Below are 23182 nucleotides of genomic sequence, written 5' to 3'. Positions count from 1 at the left end.
GAGATAGGGTCTTGAGAATTATTTGCCCAAGCTGGCTTTGACTCTTGATCCTCCTGATCTCTGCCTCCTGAGTAGTTAGGATTGCAGGTGTGAGCCACCAGTGCCTGACTGCTCTGGTTATTTTGGAGATGGGATTCCCATGAACTTATTTGCCTGGACTGGCCTCGAATCTCAATCCTTCTGATCTCAAGCAGTTAGGATTACAGGCATGGCCACTTGTGCTCAGCTTGGGTTCATGCTTTTGACTACCTTAAATTATACTACATCCAATTATGTTCATCCTGATGAATTTCAATTTGGTTACTTTTTTTTTTTTTTCAAATCCTCAACTACAGAAGAGTATTTTTATTTTAATATCAGTTCAGACTCCAGTTTTCCTAAAATAAGTGTTGCTTTAAATGAAGGTTCGTATTTGTAATTTATGTAAATCCATTAGTTATTGCATAAAAGTACACCTTCTATAAGAAACAATGCTGTATTGAGTCTTTAGAGATTTCTTTCCATCCATCCTAAAGGTAACTGCCCCCTTGACCCTTAACCAGGCAGCAATTTTGAAGACTGTCTCCTTTTTGCTAGCTCTTTCCATGGGTTCAATACTATAGTGTTGGCATCCTGAGGTGGGCAACATTTATTCATTCATATATTAAAACTCATGGCATTCCATTTTATAGTAGAGAGGGTTAATAGTATGTATGGATTAGATATGAAATGTCCCCCTTTAATTTGTATGTTGAAAACTTGGTCCCCATTGCAATGTCCAGAGGCAGGGCTTTCGAGAGGTAATTGGATCATAAGGGCTCTAACCTCATCAGTAGATGAATCCATCAATTGATGGATCCATAATTTGATAGCACTATATGGGGTGGTGGAAACTGGGAAGTGGGGCCTAGTTGAAGGAAACAGTTCATTGGGTATGTGCCCTTGAAGCGTATACTGTGTCCCTGGTCATTTCTTGTTCTGTTTCTGGCCACCATAAGGTAAGCAGCCTTGCTGTGTACACCCTTCTGCCATGATATTCTGCCTCACCACAGGCCTAGAAACAATGGAGCCAACACGCCATGGGCAGAAACCTATGAAACCACGAACAAAAAAGTAAACCTTCCTTCCTTTAAGTTGATTTTGTCAGGTATTTAGTCACAGTGATGAAAAGTGACTAACATGGTGAAACTGGCAAAACTACTCACCAAATTAAAGTGACATCTTTAGCTACTCAGGACTTAACTGCTACATGTGGGAGAGAGAATGACTATTTTTTGTGTGTTTTTCTGGGGTTTGAACTCAGGGGCTCACACTGGCTAGGCAGGTACTCAACCACTTGAGCCACTCCACCAGCCGTTTTATTGTGTTGGATTTTTTTTGGGATAGGGTATCATGAACTATTTGCCCAGCTGGGTTTGAACTGCGATCTTCCTGATTTCTGCCTCCTGAGTAGCTAGGGTTATAAGTGTGAGCCTCTGGTGCCCAATGAAAATGACTTTCTCATACAATTCACACATTCAAAATACATTTAATGTGTATCTATTATGTGCCAAATGATGGGGATAAGAGCACTGAACAATTTAGACAAAAATGCTCCTTCTGCTGTGCTGAAACTTTCTTGCTGTCTTTAGAGTTTGAGAATTGAAGAGGACAAGGCAAGAAAGATAACAATCAAAGAGCTAGGGAAACTTTTTCTACTGTGAGACATCCTAAATCTTCGAGGCAAGATTTATGTTGACGGAACAATGATGTAAAATAGGAAAGTTCCTGAGACAATTAAAAAGGGGGAGGGGGAGGGAGAAAGCACTCATAGGAGACAATGTATAAAACAGGTAGGATCCTGTAGTATTTGATGGAAACATATTGGATGGTGCGATACAGTATGGCAGATCTGGTAAGCACTGGAGGAGACAGAAGTAGAATTGTCCAGGCACCTCTATTATGATAGAAATGGACAGGTCTCTATCTACAGGTGCCCTGCTCTGATGGACTTTATAGCATTCTTTCTTTCCATAACAACTTTAGTGTACAGATCTTTACCTATCATTTTCCTCCAGTAATAAATATATGACTGCAATCTATTAATTCACTTTTTATTTGCTCATTGTTGAAACAGATACTCCCTGGAACAGTTCCAGTAACCAAATCCGTCATATCAGGGAAAACTTGCTCACAGAGGCTAATATTAATGGAGGTAAAACGAGAAAGCAGTCCGTTCTCCTCTGGCAGGGGCCTGGCTGAGGAGAAAACCTCCCCCCACCATAGGTGATCTACTGTGGTGACCAGACAGAGCCCACCCCAGCCCACCCAACCTACAGGAGGAGCGGCAGGTGCTGAAGGGGTCAGAACCCCACTTCCTGGAGAGCATCTTTGTGACTTTCAGATCACTTCTCCCTCTAACGAGGACAATTCAGACAAAGCACAGAAATGGAACGCTTTGTTACAGGGTGAATTATTGTGTCCCTCCCCCACCTGGCGCCTACTAGAGAATCCTCACCTTCAGAAAGCGGAGGCTTTGTAAAAACGCAACACATACAGTGTGGAAAGACGACGCATTTTGAAATCACTTGGTCAGAACTACCAAGTAAGGAGCCAAGTAGTTATAATACCAATTTTATTTACACAGCACATCAATGCTGGATGTAAAAAAAGAAATCTCGCCCAGCCTCTAACCGAAGAGTTAGCGATCTATGGCAGAGAACACATTGACAGCTGCCCTTCTCGCTGCCACCGCGGCAACCGCGGCGGCGGAGCAGCGCCGGGGAAGGGTGCGCGCGCGCGCGGGGCGGGGAGGAGGAGGCACGCACGCGCGCACGGGCGGGGCGGAGCCCGGCAGGCGGGTGCGCGCGCGTGTGATGCTGTCTGGTCGGCAGGGGGCGCTGCTCACCCACGCCGTGCTCTGCCTGCCCCCGAGTGCTGTCCGCCGCGGTTCGATTGGAGCAGCCGCCGAGAAGCGCTTGGCGCCATTTTGAAGCGGAGAGGAGGAGGAACGGCCGGGCTGGCTGCGGAAGGGGAGGGGGGGGAGGAGACGATTGGATGCGGCGGCGGCGGCGGCGGCGGCGGCGGATCCCGGAGAGCAGCGGAGTGAGAGGAGTAGTCAGTCGGACGCCCGGAGGTAGGAAACAATTCCAGTTAACGGAAAGGAAATGCCTATCTTCTCTGGGCGCCGCGCTCCATTTTTGAGCGCCCGCCGCGGCGGCTGTGTGTTTGGGGCGTGTGTGTGTGTGTGTGTGTGGCGGGGCTGAAGCGCCCCCCGCCCGCTCTGCTGGCAGAGACTCGCTCTCCGCGAGGGTCGGGGGCTGCAGCGGCGGCTGCCTGGAGGCGGCCCGGGGCGGGGGGCACGGGCGCGGGCCGGGCTGCACGGTGGGGGCGGGGAGGCCGCGGTCGGCGCGCTACTCCACGCCGCGGGCTCTGCCGCAGCCTCTGCAAATTAAACTTGCCGCCCTGGTCCCGGCTCGGCCCGGCCGGTGGCGGCGGCGGGCGTTGACCTTCGCGCGGTGGGGGTCCCGCAGCCCGGCGCCCGCGCCTCCGTCGGCGCCCCTCCCCCGCCCTCCCGGCCGCCCGGCGGGCGGGCGCGTTTCCCGGGCGGCAGGCGGCGGCGCGGCGCGGCGCTCCTGTTGAATCCTCCCGCGAGCGGGCGGGTTCCCCCTTTCCAGAGCGGGGTCCCTGCCGCCGGCGCCTCGCCCCATCCGCGGGGTCCCCGCGCTCCCGGGCCTCGGCTCCCGGCTGGGGACACCGGCTCATGGTGACATTTTTACGCTGTCCCTTAGCAGTCTCGGGAAATAAAGCGCGCTACCCGCGCTTCTTAGCCCGTGCCGGGGGGAAGTCGAGGACCGGAGTTGAGGAAGAGCCCAGCGCCGGCGTGAAGTGACGGGTCCCAGGCCCCCCGCTGCGCTCTGGCTTTGCTGTAGGAGCGAACGGCCGTGAAAACGCTGTGCGATGCGGGCAGTCTCCGTTCTGCACCGTTATTTCACTGACACTTTAAAAGTTTGCGGTGCGGGGACGGCCTGGCTTGTTGGTGGCTGCCACCGCCGTGGGTGCGTAGCCTTCGACACCGAGGGACTGAGGGAGTGGACCTGAACCCCGAGACGCAGCCCTTCCCCCCGTCTTCAGAGCTGCACTGTGGGGCTCGTTTCACCATCTTCGCCCACCCCACAGAGGCCGACCCTGCTCATTTTAAAGATCGCTCCTCGCACTTGTATTGTGCAGTGATGGATGGCCAGTGGTGTCCCCAGTGACCTTAGCTTGTCTCTTAAAGACTTTCCGAACCTCTGTCACTAGTTTCGAAGGATGGTCTGCCGTCTCGAGAGAGACAGGGAATCTGGTCCAGGGTATTAATATGTAGGAGGCAGGCTGGAGGCAAATCATACTTAACTTAAATCCGGATGGCAATCTATCTATTCATTGTTCTCAGTTAACAAAGTTCCAAGAGAGAACATGTTCCATGTTTACTCATGGAGCAGTAAAACGTGGGCTTAACAGGACACCCCTTATGTATGCAGTACATGTCAGAGATGTTACCATTTTTAGGGACAATAAAATGAATATTTGTATGGTGTATGCAGGTCAGTGTGGAACAGTTAATCTCCAGTCTCATGGTGATAAGCAGAAAACCTAATTAAAAAATTTTTTTATTTCTTTTATTCCTGTGTGCATACAATGTTTGGATCATTTCTCCCCCCTTCCCCCTGCCCCCTCTAATTAAAATTTATAGTGGTGAATTTGTAGGTGAAAGTTAACATGGCACTTATGTTAAGATCGGTTTATTTTCCGAAACCTAACTATAAGAAAACCCAAACATCTTTTTTGAGACAGGGTCTGGATGTGTAGCCCAGGCTGGCCTCCAAGTCGAAATCCTTCTGCTTTAGCCTCTCTAATTACTGGGATTACAGAGTTCTGGGGTTATAGGCATGTCTCACCACACCTGGCTCTTAAGCAGAACGTTATTGCTTAGAAATAAAATTTGCATATAATGTAAATTTACCAATATACGTAGAAAACGTACACTTTAAATTTTCTTATTGAAGTATTAAGTACCCCTCCCCACCTTGGCGATTGTTGTAAAAATTTTCTTCTTAGCTGAGTTTTACTTGAAGTGTTTTTCGAATGAGAAGGTAGTGCTTGTCTTTATTATTTTTTTAAAGAACTTTCTCCTTTTGGCTGAAGTAGGTTCTGCTTTTGTTTATTAACTTTGCTTTTACAACAACTTCTGTTAATGCTTCCTGTCACCTTTACTCCTCTCTGGTTGTGGTCCTTCTCTTTCCCCGTTTTCCCTAAGAATTAGAGAAGATATGAAGCTCTTCTCATGAGCTGGCTTACACTAAGGTTATTTGTACTAAGGTTCTACTGAGTGTTTGATAAAAGGTGTTTTAATTTTTAAGTTTATCTTAAAATTGTTCTATATTTTGTTTAACAGTTAAAAGGCATAACGTTTTGAGGACTAGGTTTTAGCAATAATTTGTTAAGCCTAAATTAAACCTTGTATTAGAGCTGGTAAAGAGGGAAGTGGTACAATATGCCTAAAACTTTGTGAGGAACGGAATACTTTGGGAGGCTATGTCTGCTTATTCCCCTTGGCAAATTTAGAAACTGTTCTTTGGCTCTCATGGTGTTACGTTTTTGGATATTTACTTAGAACTAATAGAGTTCTGGTTTGGTTTATAGACTCTTAGATGACATACTGTTTGTAACTTATATAAGAAAAGAATAAATTCATGTTTCCTTTGTTAGTGTTAGAGAAGTACAAGGAAACTTGAGGATATCCTACTCTTATTTTATAAATGAGAAATTAGATTCAGATTATAATTTGCTTGATTTAAACAATGTCGCAGTTATACATTCATGTGGTGGGACAGGGCAGACCTTAGCTCTGCTGGAAGGTTGTAACTTTCCTGGTGGTCTCTATTGTTTTATTCAGGACTTAGCAGTATTTAAAATCATTGCAAGACAACACATTATTCTCCATCCCTTTCTTACCTTTTCTTTTTATTCACTTAATCAAGAAGTAAAGCTTGAAGGCTGACCATCTGTTTTGGAGTTTGGTTTTAATAATTTCCCAATTCAGTCCACTTAGGTTATTTGACAAAATAACCTCCTGTATATCTTTGTCTCCCAGAGTTGCTTCTGTTTCATAGTGTAACTCTGCTTGATATTTATTTATTTCACATGAAACTTGTAGGTCAAAGTAATTTAGAAAAGTTAGTATTGAACTTTATTTTGTTATAAGATACAAATATGTGTATGAGTGTATTATTTTACTTTTTTTTTTTTTTTTTGCTGGTCCTGGGGTGTGTGTGAACTCAGGGCCTTGTGCTTGCTAGACAAGTGCTCTATCACTTGAACCCTGCTTCTAGCCCTTTTTAATTGAGTTATTTTTCAGATAGTGTGTCTATTTGCCTAGGCCATCCTCGGAAGGCAATTGTCCCATTTTCACCTCCCTGGAATTATAGGCATGAGCCAGCTTACCTGGTTTATTTTAGTTTTAAACCCAGTTTGCATACACCAGTTATTCGTGACTTTTGTTTATAGTAGGCATTTTATTTGGTTTGTGTATTACTAATTGGAAATGTTAAAAATTCTGGAAATATTTAGTTTAAAAAAAAAAAACAGTAATTTCTCTGAGACTAGCATATGTGTTTGGAGACAGGGTCCTGCTACATAGCCCAGGCTAGCCCGGAACTCAATGTGATCCTCCTGCTTCAGTCTCCCTATTGCTGGGATTACAGTCATATTCTACCACTCCCAGCTCTGTAGTTCTTTTCTTTCTTTTTTTCTTTTGCAGTACTGGGGTTTGAATTCAGGCTTCAGGCTTGCTAGGCAAGTACTCTTACCACTTGAGCCATCCTGCCAGCCCTGTTTTGTGTTGGGTATTTCTGAGATAGGGTCTTGCTAACTATTTGCCTGGAGGTGGCTTCAAACCATGATCCTCCTGATCTCTGCCTCCTGAATAGCTAGCATTACAGATGTGAGCTACCAGCGTCCGGCTCTGTATTTGTTTTCTAAGCTTATTTAAGAAGCTGACAAATGGTCCAAAATTCTGACTCCTTGGAGAATAGAGTCAGCTCCTTCTTCACACTACGCTGTCATGAACCACCTGAGTTTAGTCATTTCCCCAAAAACTTGAGAAAGATTTTGTAATCCTTTCTCACTAATTAGTTGAGAATTAATAAGCTTATTGTTTTGAGACTGATTGTTGTTGCTGGCAAGAAGTGATTGTGCACAGGAGAAAATCATGATGATAAAACAGATGAATAAAATTTAACTTAAATTTTAAAGCCATTAATCTGGGATATTTAAAAATACCTGTAATAGTTAATTGTGCTTTAATAATTAATAGTGATTAGACGTTCTTGGTTTAGCTGTTTAAAAGTTAAAGTCAGCAAAGGAATGTGGAAAAATGACTATAAAATCAGAACCTTTTTGTGTTTTTTCTTTTCTGGTACTGGGGTTTGAATTCAGGGCTTTGAGCTTGCTAGACAGGCACTCTATCACTTGAGCTAAGCCTCCAGACTTTTATGCTCTGGTTATTTTGGGGGATAGGGTCCTGCATTTTGCTCAAGCTGTCTTGGACCACGGTCTTTGATTCCTGCCATAGCTGGGATGGCAAGCGCATGCCACTACACCCAGCTTTTTTCTGTTGAGATGTCTTGCCTAGAACCTCGTTCCCCCTCGTTTCAGCCTCCTAAGTAGCTAGAATTATAGGTGTGAGCCACTAGCAGGTGGCTTACCAGGAAGCTATTTTGAGGCATCTTTTGGGTCTTTCTTCTTCTTTGACAAAGAATGCTGTAAATTCAATGAAAATAAACAAATATTAAGCTTCCATATACATACGGTACCAGGGATAATACAGTGAACAAGCCTGAGACACCCAGCCCTATAGAAGTATAGAGTAGTGGTTGGTGACCCACACCAAAGTGATGAGAGCTGAGCAGACTAGAGTAGAATCCCTGCTATTAATTAGTTTTGAAAGGAGCGGGCTTTTTTTCCCTCTTCATTGACATGCTGTATGTGGGAGACTAAAGTCAGCCAAGAGTACATACTACAACTGATAACAAGGACTCATGACATAACCATGGCAATTCTCTTAGTGAGAATGGTTAGGGACCTGAAAGGAAGGGAGAGTTTGTGGTTCCCCAGGCAGTACTGTAGGGATTATTTTTTTCTTCTTTTGTTGTAGAGGTGATTTTAGGAAAGTAAGCCAAGAGATTTTAAAGGGAAGCTCTATATCTCAAAATATATCCTTTACTGATAGTCTAAGATGATTTCACTTAACCTTCAGATATCAGATAGGTTGAGGGGAGAGTGGTAGTTAAGGTTGGGGGAAATAAAGTACCTAATTGTGTACTTTAAGTTAAAAAGTTATGCATATGTAGTAAAATTCTAACGTATAGAAAGCACAATAAAAATATTTTCAAAAGATAATCCGCTGTTAACAAATTTCAGAATGTTTAAAAAATTTATACAAATAATATTGTTATACTATTATTGTGTACTGCAATTAACTTTTTCCTTAGTTAATGTTACAGGAGTCTTTTCATACTGCTGTTTATACATATAAATCAACATAATTAAAAAATCAGTATTTTAAGTGTGTACATAACTGAGTGGTATTAGTTTATGACTATTTACACTAACCAGCAATGTGTGTCTGTTATATGTTCACCAACACTGCATTTCATTAAACTTTATACTTTTCACCAATTTGATGTGCTGGAGCTTTTCTTGAGTTTGCATTTCTTTGATTATGAGTGAGGGTGAATATTTGTTCATGTGCTTTTTGAGAGGCAGTTACTTGCAGCCCATACTTTAGTTCCAGTAGTTTTAGCTTACTTGCTGCAATTGCCCATCCTCCAGTTCTTCTCTAAGAAGTAAGATGGTCTAGGAGAGGTGGGGTTTTTACATAGTGAGATTTTGGATCCAGTGGCCCCTTGAGGAGGATTGATGCTCTGAAGGAAGAGACTACTGTATTAGGCTTTTTAACAACTGAGGGTTAATAAGAGTATTGAAAGCCCTTGACTTGGTGTTGACATAGGGTAGAAGAGAGTGGAAGATAGAAGAGAACCCACAGGAAATGGAGATCTGAGAGTCAAAACAAATTTTGTATAGGGTTGGCTCTACCTTGTGTTATCTGCTTATCCTGTCTCATCATTCCTTTTCCCAATTTCAAGTGTCATTACATTTTTATTTGTACTGTCATTTGGTTTGCTCTTCTCTGGTAGTATTGGCAACCTGGACCTTGTTTTTGTAGTTTCTTCACATTCAAGGGCTTAGGTTTTCTTAAAAGGGAACCGCTTTTCCTTCAAATCAGCCAGAGGGAACAGTTTATTTCTAGCATCCTTTAGCTCTGTTTCCTAATCTTCAGTAGTACCTTGCTGTAGATGACATTCTTTGAGAGTGTCAAAAGCCTTACATGCTGAAGTGTACAGAAAACTTGGGGTGTTCATATAACAAATGAGTTTTGTTTTTATTTAATCCCTATACATTATATTCTCACCCAAGCTTAGAATGAGTTTTTTTCTTAGTAGGCTTGGGAAGTGATTGGTTTAAAACACTCTGGTCTGTCTCCTGTTAATATACATTTGTTGCCATCAATTAGCTGGCCCTTATGTCATCTTTTCGGAGGCCATTGTTTCTCACAGAAGTGATTTTGAATGATTCCCCCTCATCCCCTCAGCTCCTCCTCCCTTTTAAGCAATTTGGCAATGTTATGGGTCTGGCACCGTGGCTCAGGTCAGCTACTTGAGAGGTGGAGATTGTGTGTATTGTGGTTCAAGGCCAGCCCAGTCCCCAGCACAATCAATGATGGCGTGCTCCTGTCATCCCAGCTACTCAGGGAAGCACAAATAGGACGATTGCCCAGGCATAAATGAAGACCTTATTTTGGAAATTACCAACACATAAAGGGCTGATGGACTGGCTGAAGTGGTAGAGCACCTACCTAGCAAGTGTGAGGCCTCAAGTTCAGCCTGCAGTTTAAAAAAAAAAAAAAGAAATTTGTCAATGTTTGGAGACGTTTTAGTTATTTCAAATGGGGTAGTGTGTGTATGTGGGGTTCACCATTGCCATCTAGTGGGTGGAAGCCAGGCGTGGGGTCTGCTAAACATCCTACATGTGTATTGGGCAGCTTTCTACAACAGAAAGTTACCTGACCCAAACTGCCAATCACAATTGAGAAACCTTTGCCTAGGCAGAATTGATGTAGGAGGCTTACAATTACCCCCAACTCAGTTGAATTAGGCATACCCACCAGCTTGGATCATATCAAGCAATAGTAATGCTTCATGTAATCTTTTACTATAACTCTTGAGCACCTCTCTTCCTTTTTCTCTTCAGTACCTTTTTTTTCCCAGCTTTTGTCTCTCCTCCCCTTGCATTATAACATTAGGTCAAGTCTTTCTAGTCTTAGTTGGAATTTGGAAGTTCTTTGACATTTAAGACTTTAACATCCAAAGTATATTTAAGCATTTGATGAATAAGGTTCTTTTCTAAGGAAGACAGAAGAGTGTGACTGGTAAGCATATAGACTTATGTCAAAATTGCTTGGGTTTTTGCTCTGGTCTCATCACTTAACTAGCTGTGTCACCATGGGTAAATTGCCTAATCTTGCTGAGCATCAACTTCTTAATCTGTAAAGTGAGATCTCATTTTTAAAAGCTTTATTGAGCTGGGTGCCAGTGGCTCATGCCTATAATCCTAGCTACTCAAGAGGCAGTGATCAGGAGGATCATGGTTCGAAGATAGCCCAGCAAATAGTTCTGCCAGACATACCTCGAAAAAACCTTTTACAGAAAAGGGCTGGTGGAGTAGCTCAGAGTGTAGGCACTGAGTTCAAACCCCAGTACCACAAAAAAAAAAAAAAAACAAAAACCCAAACAACAACAACAACAACAAAACATACATTACAGTCTGCTCATTGAAAGTGTACAGTTCATTGTGTTCCAGTATGTTCTCGGGTTTGTGCAACCATCACCACAGTCCTTATTTTGGAACGTTTTTGTCTCCTATTAAATGAAATCTCAGAGTCGGTAGGTGTTAACTTCTCATCACTCCTTTCATTAGTTTTTGGGATAAGCCAAGGATAAATGCTTAGTTTAGTGTAGGGCCAAATATGTAAGTATGCAGTAAAAAAATTATAACTTTTTACAGGGAGACTGTGGCAGAGTTCATTTATATCACTTAAGAGAAGGCAAAAATGGGATAACTGTTGAATGGATGTTTGCATGTTACACTATGTAAGAAAATTGTTGTCAGTGCTGGCTAGAGATACAAAGATGGAAAATATTCCTATAATCAAGAGATGTGTATTCAAGAAGAAGGAAAGGGTGGTGTAACGATAAAACAAGGCAGAATATAGTTTATGTGCTTTTAGGAAGGCATAAATTAAATACTTGAAATTAGAAATTTGACAAGAGATTAACTATGTTACTTAAGAGAGTGTAGGCTCTGGAAAAAAATTTGGAGGCTACTTAAAAAGCTAAAACATTGATCTACCATTTGATCCAGCAATACCACTCTTGGGGATATACCCAAAAGACTGTGACACAGGTTACTCCAGAGGCACCTGTACACCCATGTTTATTGCGGCACTATTCACAATAGACAAGTTATGGAAACAGCCAAGATGCCCCACCACTGACGAATGGATTAAGAAAATGTGGTATCTATACACAATGGAATTTTACGCAGCCATGAAGAAGAACGAAATGTTATCATTTGCTGGTAAATGGATGGAATTGGAGAACATCATTCTGAGTGAGGTTAGCCTGGCCCAAAAGACCAAAAATCGTATGTTCTCCCTCATATGCGGACATTAGATCAAGGGCAAACACAGCAATGGGATTGGACTTTGAGCACATGATAAAAGCGAGAGCACACAAGGGAGGTGTGAGGATAGGTAAGACACCTAAAAAATTAGCTAGCATTTGTTGCCCTTAACGCAGAGAAACTAAAGCAGATACCTTAAAAGCCACTGAGGCCAATAGGAAAAGGGGACCAGGAACTAGAGAAAAGGTTAGATCAAAAAGAATTAACCTAGAAGATAACACACACGCACAGGAAATTAATGTGAGTCAACTCCCTGTATAGCTATCCTTATCTCAACCAGCAAAAACCCTTGTTCCTTCCTATTATTGCTTGTACTCTCTCTTCAACAAGATTAGAGATAAGGGCAAAATAGTTTCTGCTGGGTATTGAGGGGGTGGGGAGGGGAGGGAGGGGGCGGAGTGGGTGGTAAGGGAGGGGGTGGGGGCAGGGGGGAGAAATGACCCAAGCCTTGTATGCACATATGAATAATAAAACAATAAAAAAAATTCCTTTTAGTATTCAAATTAAAAAAAAAAAAGAGTGTAGGAACCAGGAAAACTTGAAGAAGGGATCATTTTTGACCAAATTTTAAATGTTACAAAACTGGGACTTTTTTGTTTTTTTGGCAGTACTAGGGTTTATACTCAGGGACTCATATTTGCTAGATGGGTGCACTGGCATTTGAGCCACACCCCCAGTCCTGTGTTGGATGTTTTTGAGATAGGGTCTTGCTTTTTGCATGGGTTGGCCTTGAACCACAGTCCTCCTGATCTCTGGCTTTTTGTGCTATGGTCTTAAAATTTTGTTTGTCTGTTTCTTCATGTTGCTGCCAAATGATTGCCTCTGGTAGCATACCCACACTCTTCTGATGTTTCTAATTTGTTGTGAACCTGGAAAACTAAATGATTTAAATAAGCTTTTAAAATGTGAGCTTGATGTCTATAAGAAGAGGAAAGCAGTATGTGGTCTTTATATAAGCTGTCACTTTGAGTTACTTGCCGTTTTAGTTTATTCTGGGTTTTGGTTTTATCCCAGTTAATTGACTTTATAGAATAATTGTTTCCTAGGTAAATTAGGTTCTTATACATGTTTTCCTCTCAACTTCTACTAACTACTATATCCCTGACCTCTTCCAGATTTCCATTTTTTCTAGTGCCTTGGCTATGGCACATGTCCAAAACTGAGCTGCCTTCTGCTCCTTAACATTTTTCCAGCTTTTGCTTTGGTTAATAACACAGGTTTCTCTTTTTTTCCTTTAAGTTGTAAGGAATGATATGATTTATCCCATTAGAAATCTGAGTGTCATACTGACCCCTTCACATCTTTTACCTCATATCAAATAAGTTATTAAATCTTTTTGATTCTGATTTTTTAAAAACTATATGCATAAATGTACTTCAAAAGTAAAGCAAAAAGAAAAAAAAGGGTAAAAAGTCTTTCATACTTACATAGTTCCATCTAATTTCCAGATCCCTGCAATAACATGTAAATCTTGTTGATTTTTTATATATCCTTCTGAGGTTTTTAATAGTGCTACTGTATATAACGATGTTTATCCTACCTCACTTCCCTCTCACCATAGTTTATGCCTATGTTGGGAACTTCTGTTTTACTTTTTTCACTGGAAATCTTTCTATATTTGGATATAAAGAGCTTTATATAAAGTGCTTGCTTTCTTGTGCTGCTCCCCTCCAAACTAAATGTTCATTTTTACCACTTGATAGATTTTTCCCAGTTTTTGCTATTATAAAATGGCTTCAGTGACACCCACCTTATGTAAATGTCATGTTTTATATATGCACGTATGTTCCTAGAGGTGGAATTGCTTGGCCAAAGAATATGGCATATATAATTTTGATAGATATTGTTAAATTGTCTTTTGTAGAGGTTGCAGCAGTATTGTGTATTTGAAAATACTTATTTTTCCATAGTCTTGTCAACACAGTATATATTTAAACTTTTTGGATTTTTGCCAGTCTGATAGGTGAAAAATTACTTCAATTACTTTAGCGTGAGCATGGTACCTACTTACCTTGCTAGCATTTCCTTTTTTTTCCTTATAGGTTCTCTGAACCACCCCAACATTGAACTGTTCCTAGCTCCTTACTGTTAGACCCTTTGTGTCTTTCCATGTGGTATTTCTTGGCTTATACATAGCCCATTTATGCTTGTGCACATGCCCAAAGTTCTGCTTTTTTTTTCACCTACTTTTTACACTTGATAGGCTTTTCTGACACTTCTTATTTCAGGCAGTGTATACTGCTGCTTTCTCCCCAGAAGGCCCTGTATATACCTGTCATGGAAAGTTCCATGTTGCCTGTTATTTTGTAAGTACATATGTGTTCCCTTGCCTAGATTGTTAACTTCTTGAGGGGACAGATTTTTAGTTATTTTGGGACCTAATAAAGTGTTGGGCACAGAGTAGGTGGAAATTATTGAATGTGTGTAAATATATGTATGAAAATATACATGTGGCAATTCAAAAAAGGAAAATTAGGATGATACTGAGTTCACAAATTCTTTAAAAATTTTTAAATTTTATTTTATATATTTAGATGCAATAAGATAGGCAGATCTTAGGTATTCACTTTGATGAGGTGTGACAATTATATCTATGTTACTGATATTCTCCCCCCCCTCCGCAAAATAAAGCATTTTATTTACTTTTTTTTTCTTGGCAGTACTGGGGTTTGTACTTGGAACCTTGCCGTTGTTGGGCAGGTGCTCTCCCACTTGAGCCATGCCTCCAACCTGAAATAAAGTATTTTTATCACCCCAGAAAATTCTCTTGTTTACTTCTCCATTTGTTTCTTCTTAGCTTTGTTCTGTCTTCATAGTGAAGACCGAATTTCATACTGTTCTTTTGTATCTGGCTTCTTTTGCTTAACATATATTTTGGGATCCATCCCCGTTGGATGTATCAGGTTTTTTTTTTTTTGTTGTTGTTTTGTTTTTAATTGTTGAGTAGTATTTCCCTGGAGAAATATACCATAGTTTGTCTGTTGATGGGCATTTGGGTTGATTCCAGTTTTTGATTTTTATGAATAAGGCCTGTTATGAATAGGTCTTTTTACAAACATGTTTTCATTTCTCTTTAGTAAATACTTAGGGATTAATCCTCCCCTGGGATTACAGGCATGCACTACCTTGACTGGCTTTTAGCAGTGTATTTTTATGAGATGAAGCTAAAAGGTTTGATGAAGCACAATTAATCAATTTTGTTTCTTTAGGGATTTTGCTTGTTTAGTTCTGATAAGCATTTGCCTTCCTCAAAGTTTTCTTAGTGATTTCTCCATTGCTAGAACAAATACCTGAAATAATCATTTTGTAAAGAAACAGATGTAGTTTGGCTCACAGCTTTGTAAATTCCAGTAGGTAATCAGGGAGACTTACTGTTTTTGGGCCTCTTCTAAGGATGCTGGCAATAGTGGAGAGCATGCAGTAGAGCAAAACTATTTATTTCATGGCTGGAAAGTGAAAGAGAAGAAGGGGCTGGGGTCCTAATATCCCTCCTACTAGGCCCTATCTCTTAAAGGTTCAACCAGTTCCGAATTGTGACTCTCTGGGATTAAGCAATTAACACATTGGCCTTTGGGCAACATTTATGATCCAAATTTTAGCAGTGATCTTTAATGTATAGGGCTTTGATCCATTTTGAATTAATTTCTGGTTTGAAGTTCATTTAAAAAAATGTTTTCCCAGCAGGCGCTGGTGGCTCACATTTGTAATCCTAGCTACTAAGGAGGCAGAGATCAGGAGGATCACCGTTCAAACCCAGCTTAGGCAAATAGTTCGAGAGACACTGTCTTGGAAAAAACCCATCACAAAAAAAGGGTTGGTGGAGTGGCTAAAGGTATAGACCCTGAGTTCAAACTCCAGCACCAGGAAAGAAAAATGTTTTCCAATTCTAGCACCATTATTTGAAAACAAATGAAAAGAAACTGCTTTTCAGCTGGGAGCCAGTGTCTCACACGTGTAGTTCTAGCTACTCAGGAGGCAAAGATCAGGAGGATCACAGTTTGAAACCAGCCCAGGCAAATAGACCCTTTTTTGAAAAATCCCATCACAAAAAAAAGACTGGTAGAGTGGCTCAAGGTGTTGGCCAAGTATAGTAAGCAAAAAAAAAACCAAAAAAAAAAAACTGCTTTCCTGTACTAAGTTACCTTTGTGTCTTTATCCAGAATCATTTGAACCTTACTTGTATGTGGACTCTCTATTCTGTTTTTTTTTTTTTGTGATGTTGCTGGGGTTTGAACTCCCGGCCTCATGCTTGGTAGGCAAGTGCTGTACCACTTGAGCCACTCTGCCATTCCTTTTTTTTTTTTTGTGATGGGTTTTTTGAGATAGGATCTTTTGAACTATTAACTGGGGGTGGCTTTGAACTGCTATCCTCCTGATCTCTGCCTCCTGAGTAGCTAGGATTATAGGAGTGAGCCACCACCACCTGGCTATTACATTGTCTTGATTACTGTGGAATTATGGCGAGTTTTAATGTCAGATAATTTGAATTTGCTAACATTTTTTTGACTAATCTTGTATTTGCATATAAATTTTTAAGTCATTTTGTCAATTTCTATAGAAAAATACTTGTGGGATTTTAGTTGACATTGTTAAGAACAGTGGTGAATTTGGCAGTCAGCCTCTAACATGATCCGTAGTGATCCCTGCATCCTGGTATTTGCACCTCTTTCATAGTCAACTTCTTTTTTGTATTAGGGTTGGTTTGTGTGGCAAGAATGATGGTATATTAATTCCAAAGTTAGGTTATAAATGACAGTATGGCTTGCATGTTGGTCTCTTTTTCATCACTCACTCTGAGGAAAGCCAGTTGCCATGTTGTGGAAAGGCTTACTGTCAGGAATGTGAAGGGTCTGAGATTTTTTCCATACTGGCAAGCAAACAAGTTATCCTGCTACAGTTTTATAGATGCTGATAAAAGACACAAAACTCCTCGGTCAGAGTTGAAGGATAGTTTGTTGTCCTAGCAGCAGTAGTACCTAGTGTTTTTGTGCCAGTGTCTTGAGCTTTAACTTATACTGGGTAATGTGAAGAGGACCAAATAACACCTACATATGCAGTGCATTATGCTGTAAGAGAGGAATCCTGAATAGGGAACCTGAATGGTTTTTATTTTTATTTAATTTTTGTGGTACTGGGGTTTGAACTCATGCTTGCAAAGCAGGCACTCTACCACTTGAGCTACACCTCCAGTCCCTGAGTGCTTTTTAATGGGAGTAATGACTCTTTGCAAGAGTCTGTCTTCCATATTTATTCATTGTATAGATACCCATGAGAAGATAGTCTGGAAAAAGGGCATTTTGAACCCAGTCATAAGATGTGCAAAATGCAAGAGATCCCTGAACTATGGTCTAACATCCCCATGGTAGAGAATTGAGGCTTTCAGCCAGTAGTCTTCAGTGAACTTGGGAGAAGATCCTGTATTCATTTGACAGCAGATGTTGCTATATTGCGTAGTTACAACCTGAGGAAACACTCTGAGCCACAGTCACTAGGTAAGCTGCTCCTGAATTGTCTCCCCCACCTGCCCAGGTCTGGGAATTAAACCCAAAGCCTCACTCATGCTAGGCAAGCTCTCTACCACTGAACTATGTACACCCCTAGCCCTGTTCCTGGATTCTTGATCCTTGGAAATGATGGGAAATAATAAATATTGTTTTGAGCTGCTAAGTTTTGGGGATGTTTATTTTATCACAATACATCACTAGGACATTATATAGCTTTTTATTTAGAGCATCTTGAAGTAGTATACAACATATGTATATGGGCTCTGCAGTAAAAATCAAATGTTTATATATATATATATATATAGATACATATACACACACACACTATCAGTTATATAGTTTGAGAATTAACATTAATGTATCACTATATGACATGTACATATAGCATATACATATACACACATAATATAAAGTATCCTTTTCATTTTCTCAGTAGAGATTTTGTGAGTTAAAGTTATTTCTAAAGGTGGGACTGGGATTTGAACTCAGGGCCTCGTGTTTGCAAAGGAGGCACTCTACCACTTCAGCCACACCTCCAATCCAGTTTGCTCTGGTTATTTTGGAGATGGAGTATCTCGAACTATTTGCCTGGGCTGGCCTCCAACCATGAGCCTCTCAATCCCAGCCTCCCAAGAGGCTAGGATTATAGGCATGGACCACTGACACCAGGCTAAAGGTTTTGCTTTATTTATTTATTTTTTGTGGTACTGGAGTTTGAACTCAGGACTTCATGCTTGCTAGGCAGGTGCCTCTTCCACTTGTGGCACTATACCAGCCCTTTTTTGGGTTGGTTGTTTTTTGAGATAGGGTCTTAGAAATTGTTTGCCCAGACTGGCTTTCAACTGCCATCCTCTTGATTTCTGCCTCCTGAGTGGCTAGGATTTGAGCCACTGGTGCCTGCAAGGTTTTGCTTTTTGGTGCTCTTACAAATGGAGTTTTCTAAACTTAATTTTTTAGTTTTATCGCTAGTATATAGAAATACAGTACTTTTTATTATATATTTTTTTGTATCCTTTGACCTTGCTTAAATTTACTTTTCCAGTTGTCTTTTTGTAGATTTCTTAAGATTGTAAGGTCCCTTTTGATTTTTTTTTTTCTTTCAGTGTTGGGAATTGAACCCAGAGCTTGTGATACTAGGCAAGTGATCTACCACTGAGCTACATCTCCACATAATCTGTGAATAAGATGATTTTATTCCTTCTTTTCCTGTCTCTAGGCTTTTTATTTCTTTTTGTTACATTATTGCACCATCTGGGGTTTTCAACAGTGTTGAGACAAAGTGATAATAGACATCCTTGTCTCATTTCTAATCTTAAATGGGAAACAGTTTTTTAACATTAAGTAGAATATCAACAAGGGATTTTTTTTTTTAATTGGAAAAAAAGATTAGCTGGTCACACGGCTCATACCTGAATTTGGGAGTATCCCAGTTCAAAGCCAGCCCAAGCAAATAGTTTGCGAGACCCCCCCATCTCCAAAATAACCAGAGCAAAATGTGGCTCAAGTGGTAGAGTGCCTGCTTTGCTTGAATCCCAGTCCCACCTCCCCCAAAATCCACAAAACAACATCAAAAAAAAAAAAAAAAGATGTTCTTAATTTATCAAGATTTTTATTTTAAAGTTATGGATGGGTATTGAATTTTGTCAGCCCTTCCTGGCTCTCTTTTTGGTATTTATTGAGGTTCTCTTTTTTAATATTGCATTAAAAATACCCTGCTGAGGGTTTTTTTTTTTTTTTGATTGGTTTGTGATGCTTCATTGCATCCAAGGCCTTGTGAGTGCTAGGCATGCATTCAACTGAGCTGTACTTACATTAGTATAGCTTATTGTTTTCTTAGCTGTATTAGCTTTTGAACTCAAGGCTTTGTGCTTGCTAGGTAAGCTCTCTGCCACTTATGCCACACCCCAGTTTGTTTTTGGGTTTAGATTATTTTTAGATAAGTTCTGAAGTTTTTGCCCTGACCACATCCTCCTGCTTATAATCTTAAGTACTTCTGCCTATAGCCTCCTGTGGAGCTGAGACCGCAGGTGCATGCCATCGTGCCTGGCTTATTTGTTGGAACTTTTTGCCCTGTTGGCCTTCAACGTCCATCTCTATCTCCCACATAGCTGAGATTGCAGGTGTGTACCACCTCATTCTGGCTGTAAGTACTATAGCTCTTTAATTTTAAGTGGTTGCTGTGGGGAATTACAGCATTCATCATTAATTTTCACAGTTTATTTAGCATTAACTTTATGCCACCTCCTATAAAATAAAAAGATACTGCATAACATGATTGTGTTTAACTTTTGTGCTATTGGTACATTATATTTTGCTTCAACATAATGTTCTTTTTGCTGTTAAATAATCTTTTAAAGAATTTGATAGAGAAAAATACAGCCTTTTGTATATAACTACATAATTACTAGTTCAGGTTTTCTTTTTATCTTTGAGTATTTGAACTAAGTTGTATCTGATGTCATTTCAGCTTGAAGAACTTTAAATTTTGCATAATGTCCACAGTTTAGTGATAGTCTCCGCTTTCATTTAAACTCATTTGTTTATATTTTCCAACATTATGTTTTGCTGAATAGAGAATTCTGGATTTTCTTTTTCCTGAAGGTACCAGTGTTTTCCTGATCTTGTTTCCATTCTTTTTTATTTTGGTAGTACTGGGATTTGAACTCATGGCCTTGTGCTTGTAGGAAGGTACTTTATACCCTGAGCCATTCTACCAGCCCTGTTTCCATTATTTCTTTAACTTTAGTTTTCAGCAATTTGATGTGTAGTTTATTTATTTATTGAGTATTAAATTTGGAGTTTGCTTAGCTTTTGGTTAGTAAGTTGGGATTTTTCACATTTGGAACATTTTAACCATTACCTGAAAAATGCTTTCCCTGCCCCATTCAGTTTTTCTTTTTCCTCTTGAGTCTAGTTATGTGTTCCTCTACTTAAAGTTGTCTGAGTATTTTTAATCTTTTTCAAATTTTTTTTTTCTGTCAGTTTTTCAGATTGAGTCATTTCTACTGACCTGTCTTTAGGATCACTTTTGTTTTTATTTATTTTTGGTGGTACTGGGGTTTGAACTTAGGCCTTGTGTGCTAGACAGGTGCTCTACCACTTGTGCCACTCTACCAGCCCTTTTCTGGGTTGGGCATCTTTTGAGATAGGGTCTTGAGAACTATTTGCCACAGCTGGTCTTGAACTGAGATCCTCCTGATCTCTGCATATTGGGTAGCTAGGATTACAGGCATGAGCCGCCAGTGCTTGGCTTAAGATCACTTTTAAATGTTATCTCTGATACACTGTTAAACCCATTCTCAAGTGATGTAATTGTTCAGTTCTAGTATTTTTTTTTTTGTCAGTTCTCGGGTTTGAACTCGGAACTCAAGCTTGCTAGGCAGGTGCTCTACCAGTTGAACCACACACCCAGTCCCACTTCTAGTATTTCATTTAAAAATTTTTCCATTTATCTGCTGAGATTTCCCATGTGACTGTGTCTTTCTTTCTTCCTTCCCTCCCCCTCACCTTCTTCCTTTTTTCTCCCTTTCAGTTTATTTTGGAGATGAATTTGAATTACCTCCACTACATATTACCCTTCTTTCCATGGTCAAATCTCCGGTTTCTGTTTGCTCTTTGTTACTTTCCTCTGCCTTTAAATCATTCTTTGGTGGTTTTTTTTGGTGGTACTGGAGTTTGAACTCAAGGCTTCATGCTTCTAAAGCAGGCGCTCTATGGCTTGAGCCACACCTCCAGCCCAAATCCTTAAGTAGTTTAGCTGATAAAAGGTAAGTGAGGAGCATGATTACTACAATTATGTGATATTTGACTTCTCTGTTTGGTAAGAGTTATATGAGGTATGAGACGTGACAGGTGGATATAGTCAGCTCTTACAGTAGTCTAACCATAAATTACGTTTTCTTCTCTGTTAATTAGACTTTGCTCAGAGAATCAAATTGTTGTGAACATATGGGAAATTTATTGATTGATTTTTACCAAATGTAGGAATTGGTTGTACTCTCCTGAGTCTGGTGATAGACTTGAAGTCATAGGATTGGCAATCGGGAAGGAAAGATAGGTGAAATGTACCACATGAAGTGGGCCAGAGGGTGGTTAAACTGGAATCTGCAAAGATTTGGAAGTCATGGAAATGAGCTGACTTATGAGCCCAATGAGCAACTTTGATAATTTAGGTAGCTTACAACAGGCCTGGAACACTTTTCTGGCCCAGTATTATCTAGAGAAGTTAAAGGAGATGTGCCAGGAGCTGGAGAAGCTGTCTAACAAATGTGAGCCAAAAGACCTGTCTGCTACAATGCCTGACCTTTTATGTTGACCTGAACAGAAGAGTGACTGCTGCTTCACTTTTGTCTTCTAAATCTTACGGGAATTTCTTTTAAGGCTAACCCTTACCCACAGTCATACAAGAAAGAAAATTTGGAGAAATGTAGTTGCAGCCTAGGCACTTCAATAGAGTATAGGGCTTTTACAATTCATTTCTTGTCACTGGCATGAATAGATACCGCTTTAATCTTATTTAATCTTATTTAACTTGAAAGACAATTGCAAAATTATACTTTTGCTGTGGGTAACGCAAGTGTCTGTTGTTCAGATAACATACCAGAGGCTCCTAAGAGGATACAAAATCCCTTCTCCATTGTTGGATAATTTCTCTTAAGTTACATTTTACATACTATCTTGTAATTTATTAATGCTGTGTCATGAGGTTAGCTACTATTAGGTGAATGTAGAAAGGGAGATAAAAGTAAGTTAATGTGTGCATACTCTTTATATTAAAGCAAATAAGCACATTAGGGTTCTTATTTCTGCAGCTAGTTAAGTGGCTATGGTTGCGTACTTGCCTTCTTCCACTGTCGTGCCATAATCCCCCTGTCCTTGGCAAGTTCCTTATCTGATTGTGATTTCTTGCTTGATGGGGTGACCTAAACTTTCTTTAGGGGTCTAGGCTATGCAGTTTGCTTGGGTTGTTTTCACTGACTTTAGTCTTAGTACATGGAAAGAATAAATAGCATCTCAGAGGATCTCCTCCATTCCATACATTTTTTTTGCTGGCTTTCTTGTGCAGTAGCAAGCCAGTTTCCCTTTGATAATAAGATTAGTTTCCCTCATCAGTTCTGTAACCCTCTTCTTTGTTGGCTGATTTATTTTTCATTTAATTTAATTTAATTTTTTGCGGTACTGGGGTTTAAACTCAGGGCTCATATTTGCTAGGCAGGTACTCTACTGCTTGAGCCACTCTGCCAGCCCCTGTTGGCTGAGTCATTGAGATGGCTACCCCAAAGTGGTTGAAGGGCAGTTTAATGGCACCATTGCTGTATCCCTTGGTGAAAACATTGCTTCTTTGGGAACTAAGGTCTCTAGATTAACAGCGAGTGTGGACGGGAAACAAAAGAAAAAAAGAAACAAATGATGTATTTATATGCTGATGGAAATAAGCTAATAAATTATGGGGATAAAACCCAATGAAAACAAAGAGAGTGATAACAGAATTGCTGGAACAAGGTGTGGGAGGAGGAAAGGACTGACTTTAGTGTAAGAGTTAGCTTTAATTAGGAGTGCTGACAAGTTCTTATATGAGGAAGAGACAGTATATGGGACATAGATACATGTAGGCCGACAGATGATATAGCGATGATATAGTGAATTAAGCAAAGACAGCAGTTTGAGAATGAGTTAATGCAAATCAGTATAGGTACATTTAATAATACTTGTTAATTGTACCTAATTCAGAAATATTTACTTAACATTGAAAGAATTGTTAATAATCAGGAAAATACAGAATAAATTAGTAGACAGGTGGCTGTAAGCAGTTGAGTATTCTATATGTATTTTCAATTCTATTTTGTTTGCCTAAAGGAGGAAATAACTATACATTT

The 23182-nt window shown here is 40.3% G+C and overlaps 1 protein-coding gene across 7 annotated transcripts in view; it reads left to right on the top strand.

Moving 5' to 3' along the window:
• The first annotated feature begins 2966 nt into the window (after positions 1-2966).
• The window catches only part of Pds5b (PDS5 cohesin associated factor B), a 197147-nt gene continuing 176931 nt past the window's right edge, over positions 2967-23182 (top strand). For all 7 annotated transcript variants that reach the window (XM_074043570.1, XM_074043569.1, XM_074043568.1 and 4 more), the window contains exon 1: positions 2967-3094. The gene's annotated coding sequence lies outside the window, so the exon portion shown is untranslated. The remainder of the gene's footprint in view (positions 3095-23182) is intronic.

The sequence above is a fragment of the Castor canadensis genome, chromosome 10, assembly GCF_047511655.1.
Source record: "Castor canadensis chromosome 10, mCasCan1.hap1v2, whole genome shotgun sequence".
Lineage (NCBI taxonomy): Eukaryota > Metazoa > Chordata > Mammalia > Rodentia > Castoridae > Castor > Castor canadensis.
Note: the sequence above shows the minus strand (reverse complement) of the source record. Positions and strands in the feature narration are given on the sequence as shown.